At 41.8% G+C, this 21,137-nt stretch overlaps 1 protein-coding gene and 1 long non-coding RNA gene across 3 annotated transcripts in view; one reads left to right on the forward strand and one right to left on the reverse strand.

Annotated features, from left to right (window-relative positions):
* Positions 1-21,137, forward strand: part of MYO3B (myosin IIIB) — a 460,851-nt gene that overhangs the window by 218,974 nt on the left and 220,740 nt on the right. The window lies entirely within an intron of this gene.
* Positions 105-19,730, reverse strand: LOC129058025 (uncharacterized). The gene is made up of 3 exons (XR_008522838.2): positions 19,510-19,730; positions 19,122-19,203; positions 105-707 (listed from the first exon to the last, which is right to left on the reverse strand). It is a non-coding gene; the product is annotated as an uncharacterized LOC129058025 (long non-coding RNA).

A 21,137-nucleotide genomic window follows, 5' to 3' on the forward strand; every position in this document is an offset into this window, starting at 1 on the left:
CAGTATGTTACTGTACTAAATGTTGTAGTTAATTGTAAGACAATGCCAAGTATTTGTGTATCTAAACATACCTAAACATAGAAAAGGTACAGTACAACTATGGTATGATAATGTTACGGGACCACCAGTTTATATGCAGTCCATTGTTGACCAAAATGTACGTGGCGCATGACACTACTGGGGCTTGATTTAATTTCTTATCAAGGTTGAGAGGATCAACCTCTGTGTGTATATGTGCAATCATAGTATAAAATCATAGATAGTAATCCAGTTGGCATTTTCTTGTTTCCAGCTCCCACTTTCCAGACTACTGAAGAGATTAAAAACCATGAGGAGTAGAATAATGAGGCCCAAGGTCACCAGGAGACAGGGCTCCTCCCAGGTTTCTGCAGCCCCCTTCTGCTTACACCCGGCTGCATCTGGCTGTGGAGGTGCCTGTGCCTGAGAGGTACACTCTCCCTGCAAGGTTCTCAGTGACCTTCTGGTAAAAGGAGGCAGCCACAGTCAATATGAATTCTCTCTGTTCCCTTCTCATGCTTATGCAACCAGCCTTTTGCCTGCAGATAGGCCACTTCAGACATGATGAAATGTTCTTTGTAATACTTCCTATTGATAGGAAATCCTCTGAAGATTTTAGGTGTGAAAATTTGAAGTAGCGGCAACACTGCTTTCTAACCCTTCGGCTGGGACTTTTCAAACTGAATAATCTAGATAGAAAAACATTAAAAGGAAAGATGTTATAACATGGTTTCAAGGCATATTTTCCTGTTTGGGAAATGTTCCACTTGCTACTAGCAAATTGAGAGAAAAGCTTAAAAGGCTCAGGGGAAGAAAGAAAGAGGGTTTCAAAAAGAACTTGAAAATTCATTTTTGTCTTTGAATCATGAATTCTGACTTCCAAATAGTAGTTTGGGGTGTTAAAGTAGTTATGAATTTGGGAGAAACTAGGAAAAATAAGAATAGCACCAGAGGGAACATTCTCTGAACCTCAAAGTTTGATTTTTGCTTCAGAACCTAGAACTGAGTTTTACCCTCATTGCTTTCTTCTGTCTGAAGACTCCGGTCTCTTCCATGGGATTTGATTTGCAGTGAAAATCAACAATAAAATATCTGTTTCTTGATTTCTATTTGCTCCTCTTTTTTTGGATGGGGGGGACAAGATGAGCCCCCACATTATCATATCTGTAAAGCACTATAGCACCTTCACTGCTGAAACCCTTGCAGTCAATTTTCTGAGTCCTTATTCTGTAATGCCCAAAATGAATTAAGCTCTTAAGAGAGCGCCTTTTGGTATCCATCTCTCAGTTTCCATTTTCCATTTGTGGCTGTTGGTCTATCCTGACAGTTTAGCAAAAGGGTCTGGCAGATGAGCTGAACCTAAGTGACACAATTTCAGGGCCACAGACATGGATAGTGCTGGCTCTTCCTGAAATGGAGGCTCTGATGAGCCAGCCCCATCAGGGAGCCCTGGGGAATGAGTTCCTCCTTACAAAGAGACCCACTTTTTTCTATTTAATTTGGGAAGTGTATCTCAGTCAGTAGATAATTATGTATTTAGAATCTGTCTAGATATGGTGCTATGTATAGGTTATTTCTAGAAGTAGCACAACAAAGTCCCAGCTAGAATGGCCAGAGATCAATAGTGCCAAATCCCAAAATGTATAAAAGATGAACAGAAAATCTACATTCTGAACAGGCATGCAAATCCGTAAGTGAAGCAATGTAACAAATATATCCATACAAATAAAAATAGAAGGAAAAGTCAGGGAAATGTCATGGGTAAACATGAGGAAAGACTTTTTTTTAACTAAGAAAGGCTTATTGGAGTGGTGTTTGTTTGTTTGTTTGTTTTTAATAGGAGACTAAAGAAAATTGGATAGTCTGGGAGTAATGAGGCATTCTAAGCCAGGGCCTACAGCACTGGAAAGGAGAGGGAGGTGGAAGTTAGATGATTAAATGAATAGGGCAAGGAGAAAAGAACTCTTTGGGCAGAGGGAGGTTGTGAGGAGGAAGAAATGATGGCAGGCTGCTGAGCAGAGGATGGCTCATGATGCTGATCTGAACTGCCATGAGTGGTGGGGCTGTGCTCTTGAAGAGCACAGCTTTAGGGTGAGAAAGGAAAATTTGAACAAGGGTGTTAAAGACTGACTAGTGAGAGCCAGGGTGCACCCACAGTGTTGTGTGTATATCTGTGTATGAGTAGGTGCTCAATTAATACTTTTACATTCTAGATTTAGATTTAGGATCCAGTTTGAGTAAATTTTTGTATAAAATGTAAGGTTAAGGTGTTTTGGTTTTTTTCTTCACAATTGTGCCTAGTTGTTCCAAAACCATTTGTTGAAATAACTATCCTTAGGCCGGGCGCGGTGGCTCATGCCTGTAATCTCAGCACTTTGGGAGGCCGAGGCGGGTGGATCACGAGGTCAGGAGATCGAGACCATCCTGGCTAACATGGTGAAACCCTGACTCTACTAAAAATACAAAAAAATTAGCCAGGTGTGGTGGTGGGTGCCTGTAGTCCCAGCTACTTGGGAGGCTGAGGCAGGAGAATCATGTGAACCTGGGAGGCAGAGGTTGCAATGAGCCAAGATCACGCCACTACACTCGAGCCTGGGCGACAGAGCGAGACTCCATCTCAAAAAAATAAATAAATAAAATAACTATCCTTTCTCCATTGAATTGCTTTTGCACCATTGTCAAAAATCAATTGGTTATTATTTATGTGGGTCTGTTTCATTGATCAAACTATCTCCCTCTTCACCAATACCACACTAATGCAGATTTATAGTAAGTCTTTTTTTTTTTTTTTTGAGATGGAGTTTCACTCTTGTCACCCAGGCTGGAGTACAATGGCGTGATCTCAGCTCACTGAAGCATCCATCTCCCAGGTTCAAGCGATTCTCCTGCCTCAGCCTCTTGAGTAGCTGGAATTACAGGCCCCCACTACCATGCCTGGCTAATTTTTTGCATTTTTAGTAGAGATGGGATTTCACTGTGTTGGCCAGGCTGGTCTCGAACTCCTGACCTCGTGATCCACCCGCCTCGGCCTCCCGAAGTGTGGGGATTACAGGCATGAGCCACGACGCCCAACTATAGTAAATCTTAAAATCAGGTAGTATGATTCCTTCAACTTTATTCTTCTTTTTCAAAATGGTTTTGGCTGTTCTAGCTCCTTTGTCTTTCCATATAAATTTTAAATGCAGCTTGTCTATATCTATAAAAAGTCCTGCTGGGATTTTGGCTAGAATTGCATTAAATCTACAGATGAATTTAGGAAGAATTAGCAACCTTGCTATGTTGAATATTCCATTCCATGAACATGGTGTGTCTATTTATTTGGATCTTCTTTGATTTATTTAATCAATAGTTTGTTGTTTTCAGCATGCAGATCCTGTACATGTTTTATTAGATGCATAATGAAGTATTTTAGTTTATAGAACTAGTATAAATGGGTTTTTTATTTTGATTTTAGTTATTCATTGCTAATATGTAGAAATACAGATGATTTTTGTGTACTGACTTTGTCATTCACAACCTTGCTAAACTCATTAGTCCTAGAAGTCTTCTTGTTTTTGTTTTTGTAGATTCCTTGGGATTTTCTGTATAGACAATTATGTTGTCTGTGAATGAGAACTCTTTTGTTTCTTCCTTTACAATCTTAATGCTTTTTATGTATTTTTCTTGCCTTATGATACTGGCTAGGACTTCCACTGTGATATTGGATAAAAGTGGTGAGAGGAAACATATTGCTTTGTTCCTGATCCTGAGGTGAAAACCTTCTGTCTTTAACCATTAAGTATGATGCTAGCTATGGGTTTTATGTAGGTGCCTTTGCACTTACTGTTCCCTGTATCTGGAACTTTTTTTTTTTCCTAAGACATACCCATGGCTAACTTCTCTTCATTCAGATCTTTTCTCTAAACCTACCTTTTCTGGCTATCCTATCTAAAATTTCAACCTATTCAACATTTTATAACCACATTCCTGTTTTTTCTTCTTAGCACTTACTATTACCTTACATACTGTATACATTTTACTTATGTATCATGTTTATTGTCTGTCTTCCTTCACTATAATGTAAGCTCCAAGAGGGTAGGGAATTTTTATCTCATTTTTCCATTACTGTGTCCTCAAAGCCTTAAAATATGTCTGGCATATAGTAGGCATTCAATATATTTTTGCTCAATGAAAGAATAGATAGATGAGCCGAATCTACGCATCTACCTGCATTGTTCCTGTTTGCTCTATCTTCCTTCTATATATTTTTTTTCACAAAGATACCACATGACCAATGTATCTATCTTCCTTCTGGTCTAAGGGCTTCTGAACCATCCCTGCTCTTCTTACAGATAAGATGCTCTCTACTTGTACGCAGCATCCCTTCCTCTCTTACCTCCACAAAGATTTTGATCCTGTAGGTATTTCTCATCTCTTCTGCATATCTGTTTATTCCTCTTGATGTGGTTGTTCTTATCAACATAGTCTCTTTCATCTTTTCAATTATTTCTTATGGGTTGAATTGTGTTCCCTCCAAAAAAAGATACATTGAAATCCTAAGCCCCAGTACCTCAGAATGTTACCTTATTTGGAATTAGGGTATTTGCAGAGATAGTCAACTTAAAATCATGTCCTTAGGGTGAGCCCCCAATCCAATATAAATAATGTTTTTATAAAAACGGGAAATCTGAACACAGACACACACACCAGGAGAACACCCTGTGAAGATGAAAGCAGAGTTCATGGTGATGCATCTACAGCATCGCTCACCTGAACCTGCTAACTTAACTCTGCTTCTCCACTTGCCTCATATAGCCCAACAGCCATCTTAAAAGATACAAACTAGGCCGGATGCAGTGGCTCACGACTGTAATCCCAGCACTTTGGGAGGCCGAGGCAGGTGGATCACTTGAGGTCAGGAGTTCGAGACCAGCCTGGCCAACATGGTGAAACCCTGTCTCTACTAAAAATACAAAAATTTAGCCAAGCGTGGTGGTGCATGCCTGCAATCCCAGCTACTCAGGAGTCTGAGGTAGGAGAATCACTTGAACCCGGGAGGCAGAGGTTGCAGTGAGCTAAGATTGTGCTGTTGCACTCCAGCCTGGACAAAAGAGTGAGACTCCGTCTCAAAAAAAAAAAAAAAAAAAAAGATACAAACTAGATCATGTCATTCCTCTGTTTAAAGTTTCCACTGGATCCTCATCACACCTAGAATAAAATCCAAACTCCTTTTTTTTTTTTGTACGCACAAACTCCTATGTGATCTGTCCCTGCCTGTATCTCTGTCCTCACTTCCTTGAAGTCTTTCATTTACTCTGTTTTCATTTTGTTCCTTAGGTATTCCAAACCTTTTCCTGACTCTGCTCCAGCTGCTCACTCTGCCTGGAACCCTCTTTCCCCAGATTTTTTTTTTTTTTTTTTTTGAGACAGAGTCTCTCTGTGTTGCCCGGGCTGGAGAGTGCAGTGGCACGATCTTGGCTCACTGCAACCTCCGCCTCCTGGGTTGAAGCAATTCTCCTGCCTCAGCCTCCCGAGTAGCTGGGTCTACAGATGTGTGCCACCACACCCGGCTAATTTTTTTTGTATTTTTAGTAGAGACAGAGTTTCACTGCGTTAGCCAGGATCTCAATCTCCTGACCTCGTGATCTGCCTGCCTCGGCCTCCCAAAGTGCTGGGATTATAGGCTTTCCCAGATCTTTATGGGTCCATCTCTTTCTTGTGAGCCAGAATTTAAGCTCAAATGTCACCTCCAAAGAGAGGTCTTCTCTGTCTACCCAATGGAAAGTAGCCCCTCTCTTCCCCACTCATTCTATCACATCATCTGTTTAACTGTCTCCTTCAAGAGCCAACATACGTCTGTCTCTATCCCTGCCCCCACTCCATGCTAGCCTGTAAACAACTTGAAGATAGAGCCCTTATTGGTCCTGTTTACTACTGTATATCCATGACCCAGAGCAGTGCCCAGTGCATAGAAAGTATTCAATAAATATTTGTTAAATAACTCAGTTAACTACTGCAAGATAGAAACTAAAGTTGAAGTCCAAGTCTGGACTCCCAATCTAAGGCTCTGTATTAGTATAATAGGGCTACCATGTCAGAACACCACAAACAACAGAAATGTATTGTCCTTGTTCTGGAGGCTACAAGTTCAAGATTCAGGTGAAGGCAGGGTTGGTTCCTTCTGGAGGCTCTGAGGGAGTGTTTGTTCCAGGCCTCTCTCCTGGTTCCCAGTGGTTTTCTGGCAATCGTTGGTGTTCCTTGTTTCTGCACCAACCGTCTGTCTGCCTTCACCTTCACAAGGTGTTCTCCCTCCACGTCTGTGTTTAAGTTTCCCCTTTTTATAAGGACATCATCAAAATGGATTAAGGATCCACCCTACTCCAGTATGACCTAATCTAAACTTATTAAATCTACAAAGGCCCTATATCCAAATAAGGTCACATTCTGAGGTACTTAAGGGTTAGGACTCCAATATATGGATTTTTTAGGGACACAATTCAATGTATAATAGGCTCTTTCTGAGTGGGAGGGAATGGGGGATTGGGAGAGCTTAAGGTACTGAGGCATCACCAAGGAGGAGGGAGTGGGGCTGCCAAGCCCTAGGCCTGGGTAAGGATGGGACCAGATTCCTGAGTTTAAATCGCCCAGTCCTGTGGGTATGTAGGAGGCTTCAGTGAGGTCAGGTCCTAGTTTGACCTTCATGCCATTGCCAGCATATTGTCCCTAGTGAGTTGAGATTGCTCTCATTTGGGCCAAAAGAGCTAGGGAGCCCTGGTTTCCATGGCTGAGGGGCCTGTGTGTCTGGCTTGCAGGGCAGAGGAGGGCCCATGCTGTCCATACTTCCCTTGCCCTCCTGTGTTATTTCTGAGTCTGACAATAAAGCATTGTTGGTTTGTCTTTTACATACCTAAGCTAAGTTAAAATGCATCTTTTTCTTAGCAGAGGCATTATTGTATTAATATCATCACTACTAAATTTTCTCTTTGCAAAACTAGAATTTTAAGCTGGAATCTGGAGAAGTGTGATTTCCCTGGAAAAGAGTTTGTAGACCTCTTTGTTTGTGAAAAGTGCATCCCTAGGTCTTCATAAAAGTTCTAGCACCTAACTGAAAAACAAAAGGAGCTCTTAACAACAGCCAGTGTTTACAACAGGGTGGAGTGTGGTGCTCGGTCCAGACCTGTTTTCCTGGAAATAAGGCCCATGATGAGAACAGAAGTCCCTGCACCTCACATTCTAAGTTCAGGAAAGGTCTAAGAGTTGTTACCTCCATCCCCTGGCCCTGGGCCACCTGGGGGCAAAGGGAGAGTATGCTTTTCCTCCCCCAAACTGGGGGAAGGAGGCAGTTCTCAAAAGAATCACTCGTGAAATTTGGAGGCAATTACTTTAAAAAAGAAAAAAAGATGCTTACAATTTCATCCCCTAATTGGATGCTTGCTTAGCTGGCAAAATATATAACCTTTCCCTTTGTAGGGGAAAAGGTAACTAGAGAGCAAGAGATGTCATGAGGGGGAACTGTCCCATTTTCAGTTTTCAGTTCTTCACAAAAATGGAGGGATCCTTTGTGAGCCCACAGCCCTATCATTGTCTGAGGACATAGAAGAAATCAAGGGCTACTGTCTCATTGGGAATCAGACAACACAAGGCAAAAAGATGCACACATCAGACGAATGTACTGTGAGTGTTGAGCTCAAGGTCAGTTAAAAGATGTAGCCAGTCTGGCAAGGGATCATATATTAGTTTGATATGGTGCTGGAGCAAATCCCCAGCTAGTGCTGGGACCTGTCAGCCTCTGAGGATCAGGATGTACTTTTCACAAATAAAGAGGTCTAGGAAACTCTATTTTATCTAGGGCTGCCAGAACAAATTAACACAGACTGAGTGGTTTAAACAATAGGCATTTACTTCTCACAGTTCTGGAGGATAGAAGTAGGAGATCAAGGTGTCAGCAGGTTTGGTTTCTTGTGAGGCCTCTTTCCATGGCTTACTAATAAGGACACCAGTCATAATGGATTAGGACCCACTCTTACAGCCACATTTTAATTTACTGTCACCTCTTTAAAGACCTTATCTCCAAATACAGTCACATTCTGAAGTACTGGGGGTTATTAGGGCTCCAACATGCGAATTATGGAGAAGAAACAACTCAGCTGGTAACAGATCACTAGGAGCTTGGGTAGCTGTTAAGTGTGAGCTCCTTAATTGTGGGGCATTGGGGACTACCACCTTTCCTTATAAAGCCCAAGGACCACTGTGGCCACCTAGAGCAGGTCTGCAGCATCCCCAGTCAGAGAAGGAGAGCTCTGCCCCTCTGATCCCCACTCCCTCTGCCACACCTAGGGAGCTAGCCTAGAGAAGCAGAGCAGAGAGAAGAACCCTCCAAGCCCGTGAAAGCCATACATCCAGCCTGGGGGCAGGAGGAAAGTGGGGGAAAAGCTGCAAATTGATGTAATATTAAAGGTTAAAAACAAACAAGAATGAAGCCAGGTGTGGTGGGTCACGCCTGTCATCCCAGCACTTTGGGAGGCCGAGATAGGTGGATCACAAGGTCAGGAGTTCAAGAGCACCCTGGCCAACATGGTGAAACCCCGTCTCTACTAAAAATACAAAAATTAACTGGGCGTGGTGATGCATGCCTGTAGTCCCAGCCACTTGCGAGGCTGAGGTAGGAGAATTGTTTGAACTGGGACCCGGGAGGCGGAGGTGGCAGTGAGCCGAGATCGCACCACTGCATTCCAGCCTGGGCTACAAGAGGGAGACTCTGTCTCAAAAAAACAAACAAACAAACAAAACAAGAATGAATTATCAAAACCATAATAATATTTAATAACTGAAAAATCTATGAAATGGGACTATAATACAGTTAAGGAGCTGCCATCTTCACAGAAAGCTGAGTCCGCATGGGTGAGGGAAGTTAGAGGGAAAAGTGAAATTGTTTCTGGATTACCCCCAGAGAACGGAGATGTCTCAGTATGTTGATTTCATGCCTAAGGCACAAGCAGAGAACCACAGAGCTTTTGCAGACCTGATCTTGGAAGGACTGGCAGGTTCTATCACTAGCTGGGGATTTCTTCCAGCACCAGCCTGGAGTGGGTGACAGATTCTTGTCTCAGGGAAAGGGCAAGACACAGAGAGTCGCTTGTGAATAATGGAACTAGCAAATGTTAATTACATGGGCTCCTCATCTCCATCAGTCTGCCGCTGGAGCTGTGCAATTCAGCACATCGGTCTAGCCAGCTGCACAGTCCTGTCTCATGTGATCATCTTGTCTGACTGACGAGATCGTAAGTGCCATGAGAACAAAAACTGGGTCTCCTGTTTCATTTATATACCAAACATGTAGTCAGTACTGGTCACATTACTTCACAGCTCCAGGCTAATTCTGCTTTTAGAATTACTTCTGCTCCGCGCCACCACCCCTCATCACCACACCTTCCAGCCCTGCCCTTCCTCTGCCTCCCCAACATTTGTGTGTTCGAAACTCAGTCCCAGCATCACCTCTTCCAGGGATTTTCTAGTCTGGGTTGGGTAAAATTCCTGGTACCACTAGAATGTAAGTTCCATCAGGACAGGGATTTTTGTCCATTTGGTTGGCGCCTCTTTCCATCGTCTAGAGAGGAGTGTGACAGCAGGTGCTCAGAGAGTCTTTCTGTCCAGATAGAGAGTGCGATTTGCGGACAGTTTCCTGGTAGTGCTGGGAACACTTTGAAAGCACATCACAAATGTGGGTCATCCTGTGATTTATGGTGCTGGCAGGAAGCCCACCAGAATCAGATCTATTTTAACAAGTGGTGAAATTCAGAAGGCGCTCCATTCAGAACTTCATATTCTGAATGTAGAGAGATGAGTATGAAGCCCTTATTAGGATGCTTGCACCAGAGGAGTGCAGATGTAATTGCAGTTACTTCTGGCATCTGAAACCAATTGCTGGCCCCCTTCTTGGATTGGTTGGGGTGGGGGCTTTCCCAGAAGCAAACAGTACACTTGTGGCTAAAGTACAGATCTTGAAGCACGACAACCACTTACTCCCTTCACATTACAACTTCCCTCTTGAAACTTGGCTGCCCCGGGGTTCCACCCAGCCCTCTCCAGCCGCCCTGACTGGAGGGCGTGTGAGGGTGAGTCCCACCTTACTGCCACAGCCTGCTGGGAGGACCAGAAGCTGTATCTGTGAGATGTTGTGAGGGCTGTGCCCTCTTCTGCCCTTGTCGTGGCCTCATCTGGACAGCTGCAGGAGGAACTTCACACCTTCCTGGCTCTTCCCCTGTAAATGGTTTTCAGCCCTTGTTTAGAAGAATCTGATTTTCTTTGTAAAGCTTATTGAGGGTAAAATACGTGTATGATGTGGCTGTGGGGTGAAAAGAGCATCCCTTGAAATTCTTGTTGCCTTTTTCCCCCATCCCTGAATGTTTTTAGGTTTTAATTTATACTCTGCAAGTGCTGTTTTGTTTTTTGTTTAAGTATAGGTGGCTTAAGTGTTTCTTTCATTTTTAAAATTCTCCATGTAGTTTCTCCTACCCTATCAGCTATGGTGGAATGAAGAACTCTGGACTGTACGTCAGGAGATAAGCTAAGAGCTACCTGAACTGGTACTTTGCATCTGGCAGATTTGATTTAAAGTTCTGAGCAGCTTCCACATCTGCAAAGTGAGGGATGTGCATTAAGAAGAGCCTCCAGATTAGATGGGACCTTAAAATTGAACAGACCACCCCCTAATATCTCTAGACCAGATGTTCAGTCTTGAGTTGCTTTGTTGTTGTTGTTGTTTAAGGAAATGGGGTCTCACTCTGTTGCCCAGGCTGGGGTACAGTGGTACCATCATAGCTCACTGCAGCCTGGAACTCCTGGGCTCAAGCAATCCCCCTGCCTCTGCCCCCCAAGTAGTTGAGATCACAGGCATGAGCCATTGCACCTGCCTGATTTACTCTGGTTTGGAAGTGTTTACTTGGCTCTCTTTAGAAAACCTTATGGGACAATGCTATACAATGAAATGTAAAATGTTCTATTAGCCACTTTTTTTTTTTTTTTTTTTTTTGAGATGGAGTCTCTCTCTGTTGCCCAGGCTGGAGTGCAGTGGCTCGATCTCGGCTCACTGCAGCCTCTGCCTCCCAGGTTCAAGCGATTCTCCTGCCTCAGCCTCCCAAGTAGCCAGGATTACAGGCGAGCGCCACCATGCCCAGCTGATTTTTGTATTATTAGTAGAGATGGGGTTTCACCATGTTGGCCAGGCTGCTCTCGAACTGACCTCAGGTGATCCACCCGCCTTGGCCTCCCAAAGTGCTGGGATTATAGGTATGAGCCACCACACCCAACAGCCACATTTTTTTAATTAGCCACATTTTAAAAGTAATAAATAACAAGTCACTGAAATTAATTTCAATAATAGATCTTCAATTCACATATCGAAAGTATTATTCAACATGTAACCAATATAAAAGTTATTGAAATAGTTTACTTTTTTTTGTACTAAGTCTTCAAAATCTGATGTGCATTTTATATCTATGGCACATTTCAATTTAGACCAACCATATTTCTTTCTTTTTTTTTTTTTTTTTTTTGAGACAGAGTTTCACTCCTGTTGCGGAGGCTGGAATGCAATGGCATAATCTCAGCTCACTGCAACTTCTGCCCCCCGAGTTCAAGTGATTCTCCTGCCTCAGCTTCCCAAGTAGCTGAGATTACAGGTGCCCACCACCACACCCAGCTAATTTTTTGTATTTTTAGTAGAGATGGGGTTTCACCATGTTGGCCAGTCTGATCTTGAACTCCAGACCTCAGGTGATCCACCCACCTTGGCCTCTCAAAGTGCTGGGATTACAGGCGTGAGCCACCATGCCCAGCCTAATCCAGCCACATTTCATATGCGCAGTAGCCACCATATTGAGTAGCATGACTGCAGAGAATCGCTGCATCGGCCACAGAAGTGCCTCATTCCTGCTCGCAAAGAGAAATGCAGAAATGCCAAGGAGCCCTTCTTGTTGATCCTCCCAAAGAAAATAAAGTGAGGTGGGGTAGCACAAAATAATTCTGCAGATTGGCTTCTTCATAAAATATTTATTTTCTTGTGTGCAGACTTGACTTCAGATTATCTCCCAGTGTGTAAGAGACATTATTGTTCCCCGGATTTGCAGAGTTTCAGCAAAAGCTTTTTTTTTTTTTTTTTTTTTTTTGAGACATAATTCACTCTGTTGCCAGGCCAGAGTGCAGTGGTGCAATCTCAGCTCACTGCAACCACCGCCTCCTGGGTTCAAGTGATTCTTCTGCCTCAGCCTCCTGAGTAGCTGGGACTACAGGCGTGCACCGCCACACCCAGCTAATTTTTGTATTTTTGGTAAAGACGGGGTTTCACCATGTTGGCCAGGATGGTCTTGGTCTCTTTACTTCGTGATCCGCCTGCCTCGGCCTCCCAAAGTACTAGGATCATAGGTATGAGCCACCACGCCCAGCCCATAGCAAAACTTTTTAGCAGTTTCCTTTGTTCTTTATGGAGAGATAGAAGTGTTCCATATTATCAGTACTGAGCAGTGTTTTCCAAAGTGTTTTTCTTGAAACACCAGATTTGTTAAGAGGTGTGAGCTGAATAAGATTTCCATGACCAAAACGTGTGGGGAAGGAACATTGATTAAGAATATCCAACAGGTATCTTTACTGCAGAAATACCAAGAGATGGCTCCTGTGTACCAGACATCCAAAATCAGTGAGATCCTTTTTGTGAGAAGCACCTTGAGGGTCAAGAATCATGTGGGACCTGCTAAGGCAATGCTGATCAGATGATCTTCCTGAGTCTTCCTTTTTCAGGACATCCTTCCAGTGTGGGTCTTAAATCCATTTCCAAAAGTTCCTCTTGCCTTCCTGGCTCTAAGGCCCTGTTGCTACTGCGTCTTTGAAAAAGAAAAACTAGGCCAGGCACAGTGGCTCACGCCTATAATCCCAGCACTTTGGGAGGCCGAGGTGCGTGGATCACAAGGTCAAGAGTTCGAGACCAGCCTGGCCAACATGGTGAAACCCCGTCTCTACCAAGAATATAAAAATTAGCTGGGCATGTTGGTGCGTGCCTGTGGTCCCGGCTACTCGGGAGGCTGAGGCAGGAGAATCACTTGAACCCGGGAGGCGGAGGTTGCAGTGAACCGAGATTACACTCCAGCCTGGGGAAAAGAGGAAGACTCCGTCTCAAAAAAAAAAAAGAGAAAAAGAAAAACTAAAATAAACTTTAATAATGAGTTATGATAATGACTCTAATCTTGGGAAAATTAGTGTCTGTTGTGAATCAGATTCACCATCTTCCCCTAACACATTTTAATAGTTCTCTTATAGGTCCTGAATAAGACAGTGAATGTATATTTTAAGTGGAAGTTCAATTTAGAGCCATTTTGTTTTATTTCTTTAATGATCCTGCTAAGTATAGCAAACATAGCAGCTTTGATTTTTCAAATGGTCAGAATACAAGAAAAAGAAATTCTGCTTCTCTCTGCCAGCATCCTTCTCATTCATAGAAAAGAAAAATGTTCCCATTTGAAATGAAAGATTCTTTACTTTTTCCATATTTATTTCATATTTCAATAGCTCATATTGGAGAAAAGGTCTCAAAGCCATTTATAGTTTATTAAGTCATCCCACTCTAAAATCTTTTTATAATGAGGCTTTCAGGTCATTTCCCTCCCCTAGTAACAGATACCTCCTGGCACTTTAAATCAAATAAATTAGAAACAAAGCCATTCTAATTATCATCTCTCTACTTAAAGATGGAATAAAACTTAACATTTTTCCCCAGGAATTTAGGTCATGTTAATAGAAACTGTATTTTTCTTTTTAGAACACAAGACTGCCTTCTAACAGTCTGGTCCATATGTTAGAAGCATATAAAGTTAATCATTTTGCTTTGGTGCCAACGTGTTGTGTGCAAAGAGACGCTGTAAACCACAGCTGTGTGGAGTAACAATTGTGAACTTTACTGGCTTGCACATGTGAGTCATCAGTAAACTAAATTAAATGTTGCTTAACTGAACTTGAGAGCTGGAGGTTGCAAGGGAAGACTGCTAAGATTTTATTAAGGTTTGAATTTAGTAGAGTGGTTCCATCTTTGCATTTCGCAAGGGACTTCAAGTTATACAAAAATCAAATCAACTGTTGTCCAGATGATTAGGTTTTTTGGCTTCTCCATAACAATAGTGATTGCCGGGTAATCAGTGGGAATCACTGTTCAGTTGACCTAGTTTGGTGTGTAAACAGCCAAAAAAAATCCAGACATCCTCTGAAATCAATTGGGCCCAATTAGTTTGGCCAGGCAGCAATCCCATCAGCTACTCAGTAGTCTTCCTTGCATAAGATCAAAATCCCTGCAATGATTACAGTGTAATTGGAGCATCTTGATAGGTTCTCTGAGCATTACTACTTAGTGCTACGACCTTGAGCAAGAGACTTGAATACTCGGCCTCAGTTTTATTTCTTTGTGAACAGGTGACATGGCTCACAGGGTTGTTGTATTAAGTAATTCATTTTAAAACATTTAGCATGGTATGTACGACATTGTAAACCCTCAAAAAATGTTAGTATTTAAGTATTGTTAAATATTTTTTGATCTGGAGCAGAGTGATAAATATGAGACAAAAGTACGTAGATTTCCACATTTATTTTCTTAATCTCTGATTTTTTTTTTTTTTTACAATAAAGCAGTAGATAACATTTGTTTATTCTCTTTTTCCTCTTTCTCTGTCTTTTGTTGAGAGTTTGAGATTTCTGTGTTTACCTTAAGAAGATAAACAGAGGGTGCTGGGGCTCATGCCTGTAATCACAGCTACTCAGGAGGCTGAGGCGAGAGGATTGCTTGAGCCCAGGAGTTCGAGACTGCAGTGAGCCACGATTATGCCATTGCACTCTAGCCCGGGTGACAGAGCAAGACCTCATCTCTTTTTTTTTTTTTTGAGATGGAGTCTCGCTCTGTCACCCAGGCTCGAGTGCAGTGGCGTGATCTCAGCTCACTGCAAATTCTGCCTCCTGGGTTCACACCATTCTACTGCCTCAGCCTCCTGAGTAGCTGGGACTACAGGCACCCACCACCATGCCTGGATGATTTTTTTATATTTTTAGTAGAGACGGAGTTTCATCATGTTAGCCAGGATGGTCTGGATCTCCTGACTTCGTGATCTGCCCACCTCGGCCTCCCAAAGTGCTGGGATTACAGACGTGAGCCACCACGTCCAGCCGACCTCATCTCTTAGAAAGAAGATATACATGAAAGAATAAAATAAACCCCCAAACCTTATAATGTTCAATTTATTTACTTTTTTCCTAGTCATCCAATTCTACATTAAGGAGGATTTAGGCAATAGAAAATTGGATCGTCTGTAAAACTCTGATTAACCAAAACTCCTAATTAATAGCAGTTTTATAAATTTCAAAATATATGCTGAACTCCATAAATATGTGTAATTATTGTGTCAATTATAAATAAAAATAAATTTAAAATACATATATATATATGCTGAATAGATCATTACTTAGCTGAGCCAACTGATTTAGCTTGAACTAAAATTGCTTGGCTAACTAACACCTCTAAAGGTTCCACATGGCTCCAATCAAATTCTCTGCACCATCAACATCTGCATCTCCACTTGCCATTGGAAACTCTGTTAACTATACATTTTTTATTTTTTTTGAGATGGAGTCTCGCTCTGTTGCCCAGGCTGGAGTGCAGTGGCTCAATCTCGGCTCACCCCAACCTCCACCTCCCACATTCAAGCGATGATTCTCCTGCCTCAGCCTCCTGAGTAGCTAGGACTACAGGTGCGTGCCACCACACCTGGCTAATTTTTGTATTTTTAGTAGAGATGGGGTTTCACTATGTTGGCCAGGCTGGTCTCGAACTCCTGACCTCATGATCTGCCCCCCTCGGCCTCCCAAAGTGCTGGGATTATATGCGTTACACTGCGTCCGGCCTAAACTCTGTTAACTATAAATTTAACAGGAACACTTTATTCCTCACGCTCAGTAAACATTCATCCAGCCCTCTGTGGTGGATGAAACCCAGGTACTAAGAAGGCAAGTAAAGTCACCCAAGCCCTCCTAACAAGTATGTGGCAGAGCTGAGACAAATCCCGGGTGGTTTGACCCCAGAACATACATCCTTTTTTCTTTTAATTTTTTTAATTCTTATTTTTAATTTTTGTAGGTACATAGTAGGTGTATATATTTATAGGGTACATAAGATATTTTGTTACAGGCATTCTTTTTTTTTTTTTTTTTTGTGGAGTTGGAGTCTCACTCTGTTGCCCGGGCTGGAGTGCAATGGTGCGATCTCAGCTCACTGCAACCTCCGCCTCCCAGATTCAAGCAATTCTCCTGCCTCAGCTTCCTGAGTAGCTGGGATTACAGGTGTGCGCCACCATGCCCAGCTAATTTTTGTATTTTTATTAGAGACAGGGTTTCACCATGTTGGCCAGGCTGGTCTCAAAATCCTAACCTTGTGATCCACCCACCTCGGCCTCCCAAAATTCTGGCATTACAGGCATGAGCCACCGTGCCCGGCCGATACAGACATTCTTAACCACTGACTGCACCTCTGCAATCCAGGCATCAAATAGCTTGAGCAAAGAGTCTGAAATATGAAAGGATCTTGGCATGGCTAGAGACCAGCAAAGAGTTCGTGGTATGTGGAGGGAAGTGGGGTAAGCTGGTGTCTGCTTTTAGAGGGCTTTGGATGTTATGTTAAATTTAAAAATTTAAGAAAATATTCAGTGCCACACAATTCATTCATCCACTCATTCATTCACAAATAATTATTGAATGCCTACTATATGCTAGGTATATTGTGCTAAGCATTAAGTGTGAGGTGCTAAGTAGAATAGACTTAGTATTTGCCCTCATGCAGCTTAGAATGGGGAATCACAGATAATGTTAGATTCATGGATAGCTTTCAGTGTTGCATCATTAATTAACATCTTTGCCTTTGTTGAGACATTCTCTAGAAATATTTAAACCATAAATCTATTTCATTAAGGTGTTTTTTTTTTTTGAGATGGAGTTTCGCTCTTATTGCCCAGGCTGGAGTGCATGGTGTGATCTCGGCTCACCATAACCTCTGCCTCCCAGGTTCAAGCGATTCTCCTACCTCAGCCTCCCAAGTAGCTGAGATTACAGGCATGTGCCACCACACCTGGCTAATTTTTTTTATATTTTTAGTAGAGATGGGATTTCTCCATGTTGGTCAGGCTGGTCTCAAACTCCTGACCTCAGGTGATCGGCCTGCCTTGGCTTCCCAAAGTGCTGGGATTACAGGCATGAGCCACTGCGCCTGGCCTTCATTCAGTTTTATCATTCATCCATGGTGATACACTAGCCCTGCAAAATGGTTCACAGTCAGTTGCTTACCTCCTCAGGATAATGAGCCGTAAGTGTTCTTGGACGATTGAAAGAAGAACCTGTGATGCTGATGTTTGCCAAGAGATAGTAAATATAATCTGTCTCTAGGCGGCAAGGGTAGAAACATTCTAAAATGTTCTTCTAGTTCATTGTAACTTTTTCTTTTCTTTATTGTCTATGTGAAGACTTAGGCAAAGGGCCCTTGGCAAGTCTTACAGCAGTAGCTGAAGAAATATTTTTTGAATTAATGAATGGAAGTAGAAATAGATACTTAGGGCCAGGCGTGGCAGCTCACGCCTGTAATCCCAGCACTTTGGGAGGCCAAGGCAGGCGGATCATGAGGTCAGGAGTTCGAGACCAGCCTGGCCAACACGGTGAAACCCCGTCTCTACTAAAAATACAAAAAATTAGCCAGGCATGGTGGCATGTGCCTGTAATCCCAGCTACTTGGGAGGCTGAGGCAGGAGAATTGCTTGAACCGGGAGGCAGAGGATGCAGTCAGCCAAGATTGCGCCATTGCACTCTAGCCCGGGTGATAGTGCAAGACTCGGTCTCAAAAAAAAAAGAAAAGAAATAGATACTTAGTACCTGGCTTCAAAGAGGTTGTAACATCTATAAGGAGCCAAATCATTTCTAAAGATTAATACTAATAGAAGATAGCATATTTGCATTGAGTTTAAAGGACTCAAACACAAATGTACTGACTAGCTGCAACCTCTAGAATTAGTGTAGAGTTGTGATGCTTGTAGAGTTCCTTCATCAGATAAATAATCTTTATTGCAGCGCACCAGCATGGCACATGTATACATATGTAACTAACCTGCACATTGCGCACATGTACCCTAAAACCTAAAGTATAATAATAATAAATAAATAAATAAAATAATCTTTATTGGCCTTTATTCTCAATAGGTTTCACTCTTTCAAAAAAAAAATCAGTAATTGCATCACAAGTCTGTCAGATAATACTTTAATTTAGAAAGTCTTTTTGAAATCAGTTAGTTTGGATAATACAGCATTACAGTTCCATAAAGCCAGGGTCTCCAAAAAACAATGCCTGTGCTTAAGAATGTAAGTTACATTAACTTCATTCTTCAACACCATGAAACATATAAGTTTCAATGGAAGAAGTGTTTCTGAGCACTGACATTTTATGAACGGGTTATACATATATCTATGAGAAATATGGGTGTTCAGAAACATTATGACAATGTAGCTTAGATATGAGTAATGCTGGCCAATTGGGCACATTGCAAGTTTGGTTTCCTGTAGAATACTACCTATTTCAGTATGCCTCTCCTTATTTTCTGGATTCTCAAGTTGCTATAGTTTTCCCAAGGATATATACATACACATGGATGTTTATACTAGGTCATTTTATAAAAGAGCTAGTGACATGGAATAGTCATTCTTTAAAATATAACAAAAATAACTGGTAAATGTGAAAATTAGACTTGGATACCTATATATCAAAAGCTACCCTTGAGTACTTTCAGAGACCCAGTAGAAAAAAAAAGCTCATATAAGTGATTATTGCCTTGACAGTAGCACCCAGTTTTTCAAAACGGCTGGTATTTGCCAATATGCAAACAGAAACATAATCTTTTACTAGGAGAATAGATGTTATAAAGATGTTGAGAAATGAACACCTTGAATTCATTAATCTTAAAAACATTGCAGAAAGGGAGCAAAAAACTATACCTCTGTCTCCTCTCATGTGCTAAGAAACAAGAATGATATTTAAAAATTAAGGAACTGAATAAGCTCACCTTAGCCACAATAGCAAAGTAAAGAAGGAGGAATAACTGAAGAGATCATAGCAACAGAGCCGTTGCTGGTTGCCTATGTTAGCTGTGAAGAGAACATTGGCAAATTAAATATCCAGGCCTCTGTAAAAGCACTATCTAAGCTTCCTCCACTTATCTAAGCGAGGCTATCATCACCACCTACTTCTTCTGTTGCCTACTGAACTGCTAAGAAATAATATATTTTGCAGATTTTAGTTTTATTGTCTTTATTTTGTTCTTTCTTATTTCCCCCACTTCATGGGTCTTTTAGGAGATATTTCACAACTATAGATAAAATTTCAGGGCTGGATGGAAGCCTAACACTACTTAACTTTTTTTACTCCAACTTGCATCTAGTTATTGCACTTACGTGTTTCGTTGTTGTTCAGCGTGTTGTTGATTTTTGAACAATACTGTCTACTTCCTTGATTAGCTCTCTGATTTATAGCTTAGGTAAAGCTCACACATGTCCTGGCCATAGATATCACACAATATTTTATTTTGGCACCAGGTTGACATTACACACTGTTTGTTGTAGTTCCCTTTCAGAGAACAGTCCACACCTGTCTACACCACATGCCTGGCATTGATCTAGGTGAAGCTACGTAGTCACAAAGGGTGTTCATTATGGGCACCATGACGGAATGCCATGACACACACATGCAGAACCACTGATCTTCTCAAACTCCTCATTTGACATATAATACAAACGAGTCATAAAGAGTAGACATGATCTCCTTAAGTCAGTGGCAGGTTTGGGATAGGAATCCAAGTTTCTTGCTTTCCAGTGTCCTTTTCCTTGCTTCCGTGCTAAAGAGGGAAACTCAAAAAAGCAGTTATAGTTCCAAGCACTGAATCATAATCCTGCACAATGGGAAGCTAACAGCGTCTTGTTTGCTGAAGCCTTGTGTAACTTTTTCAGGCTTAAAAACACGAGGAAGCATAGGTGTTGTGGGAAATGATATGACTGACCTACCACCAATAGATAAGGTATATTGTGCAAATCTTCTAGGGAGAGATTTTTTAATTTGCAGTAATCGGTTGATTTGCTCCTGCCTGGGCATTTTATTTAGGATTCTATTCTTAGACTGTGGAATGTAACTTCTCTATATGAAACTACCTGACCCATATGAGATTTTACTTAAGACTTTGGCCATATCAGCACTATTTTAACTGGAATGAGTCCCCTAGTAGCTCGTATCCAAACCATCCTACCTTTGGCCACACAGATGAATGGGCATTCTACCTGAAGGCCACCTGAAGAGCAGAACAAGCTTTTGTTCACAGTCCCACCAGTGACTTATGATACCTTAGCAAAGCCTTCTTACCCATATTTTCTTCCCCCTAAAACTGTCCCCATAGGTAGTATTTTCACTGGAAGGGAGTGGTAAGTAACCTGTTTTTATGTTTGCAAGGGCAAAATAATAAATGTTTTAATGCTATTATTAAATGTCTAATTTTAAAAATAAGCCTCCTAGAAATTTGCCTTACAAGCTCCCTGGAACCCTCTGGAACCCTCAGGTTTACATTCTGTATCGTCTTGCGCGTGTCTTCCAGATAGAATACCTTCCATTTCCTATCAAACTCATGTTAAGCTTTCACAGTCTAGCTCATTCATTGACTACTCTTCAGTCTTTGTTTTCCTCATTCTCTCATGAAAACTTAGTATTCTGTCCCCTCGTGTCACTTTATTCAGAGATTTATTCTAACACTCACCAGTTTCAATCGCAATGAATTGTTTATATGTCAGCCTTTCCCCTTCCCTGCAAGAGCTTCTCTGGGCTGTCTTCTCCTTAAAACAAAGAACTGTATAGTTGGCTCTTGAACAATGTTGGTTTGAACTGTGCAGGTCCACTTATACACAGGTTTTGTTTTTTTTTCCCAAACAAATGCAGATAAAAAATACAGTATTGGTTGGATGCAAAACTGCATATATGGAGGGCCAACTTTTCATATATGTTGGTTCTTCAGGGCTGAGTGTGTAGGTTTTGGTATACT

Source organism: Pongo abelii, chromosome 11 (assembly GCF_028885655.2).
Source record: "Pongo abelii isolate AG06213 chromosome 11, NHGRI_mPonAbe1-v2.0_pri, whole genome shotgun sequence".
Taxonomy (NCBI): domain Eukaryota; kingdom Metazoa; phylum Chordata; class Mammalia; order Primates; family Hominidae; genus Pongo; species Pongo abelii.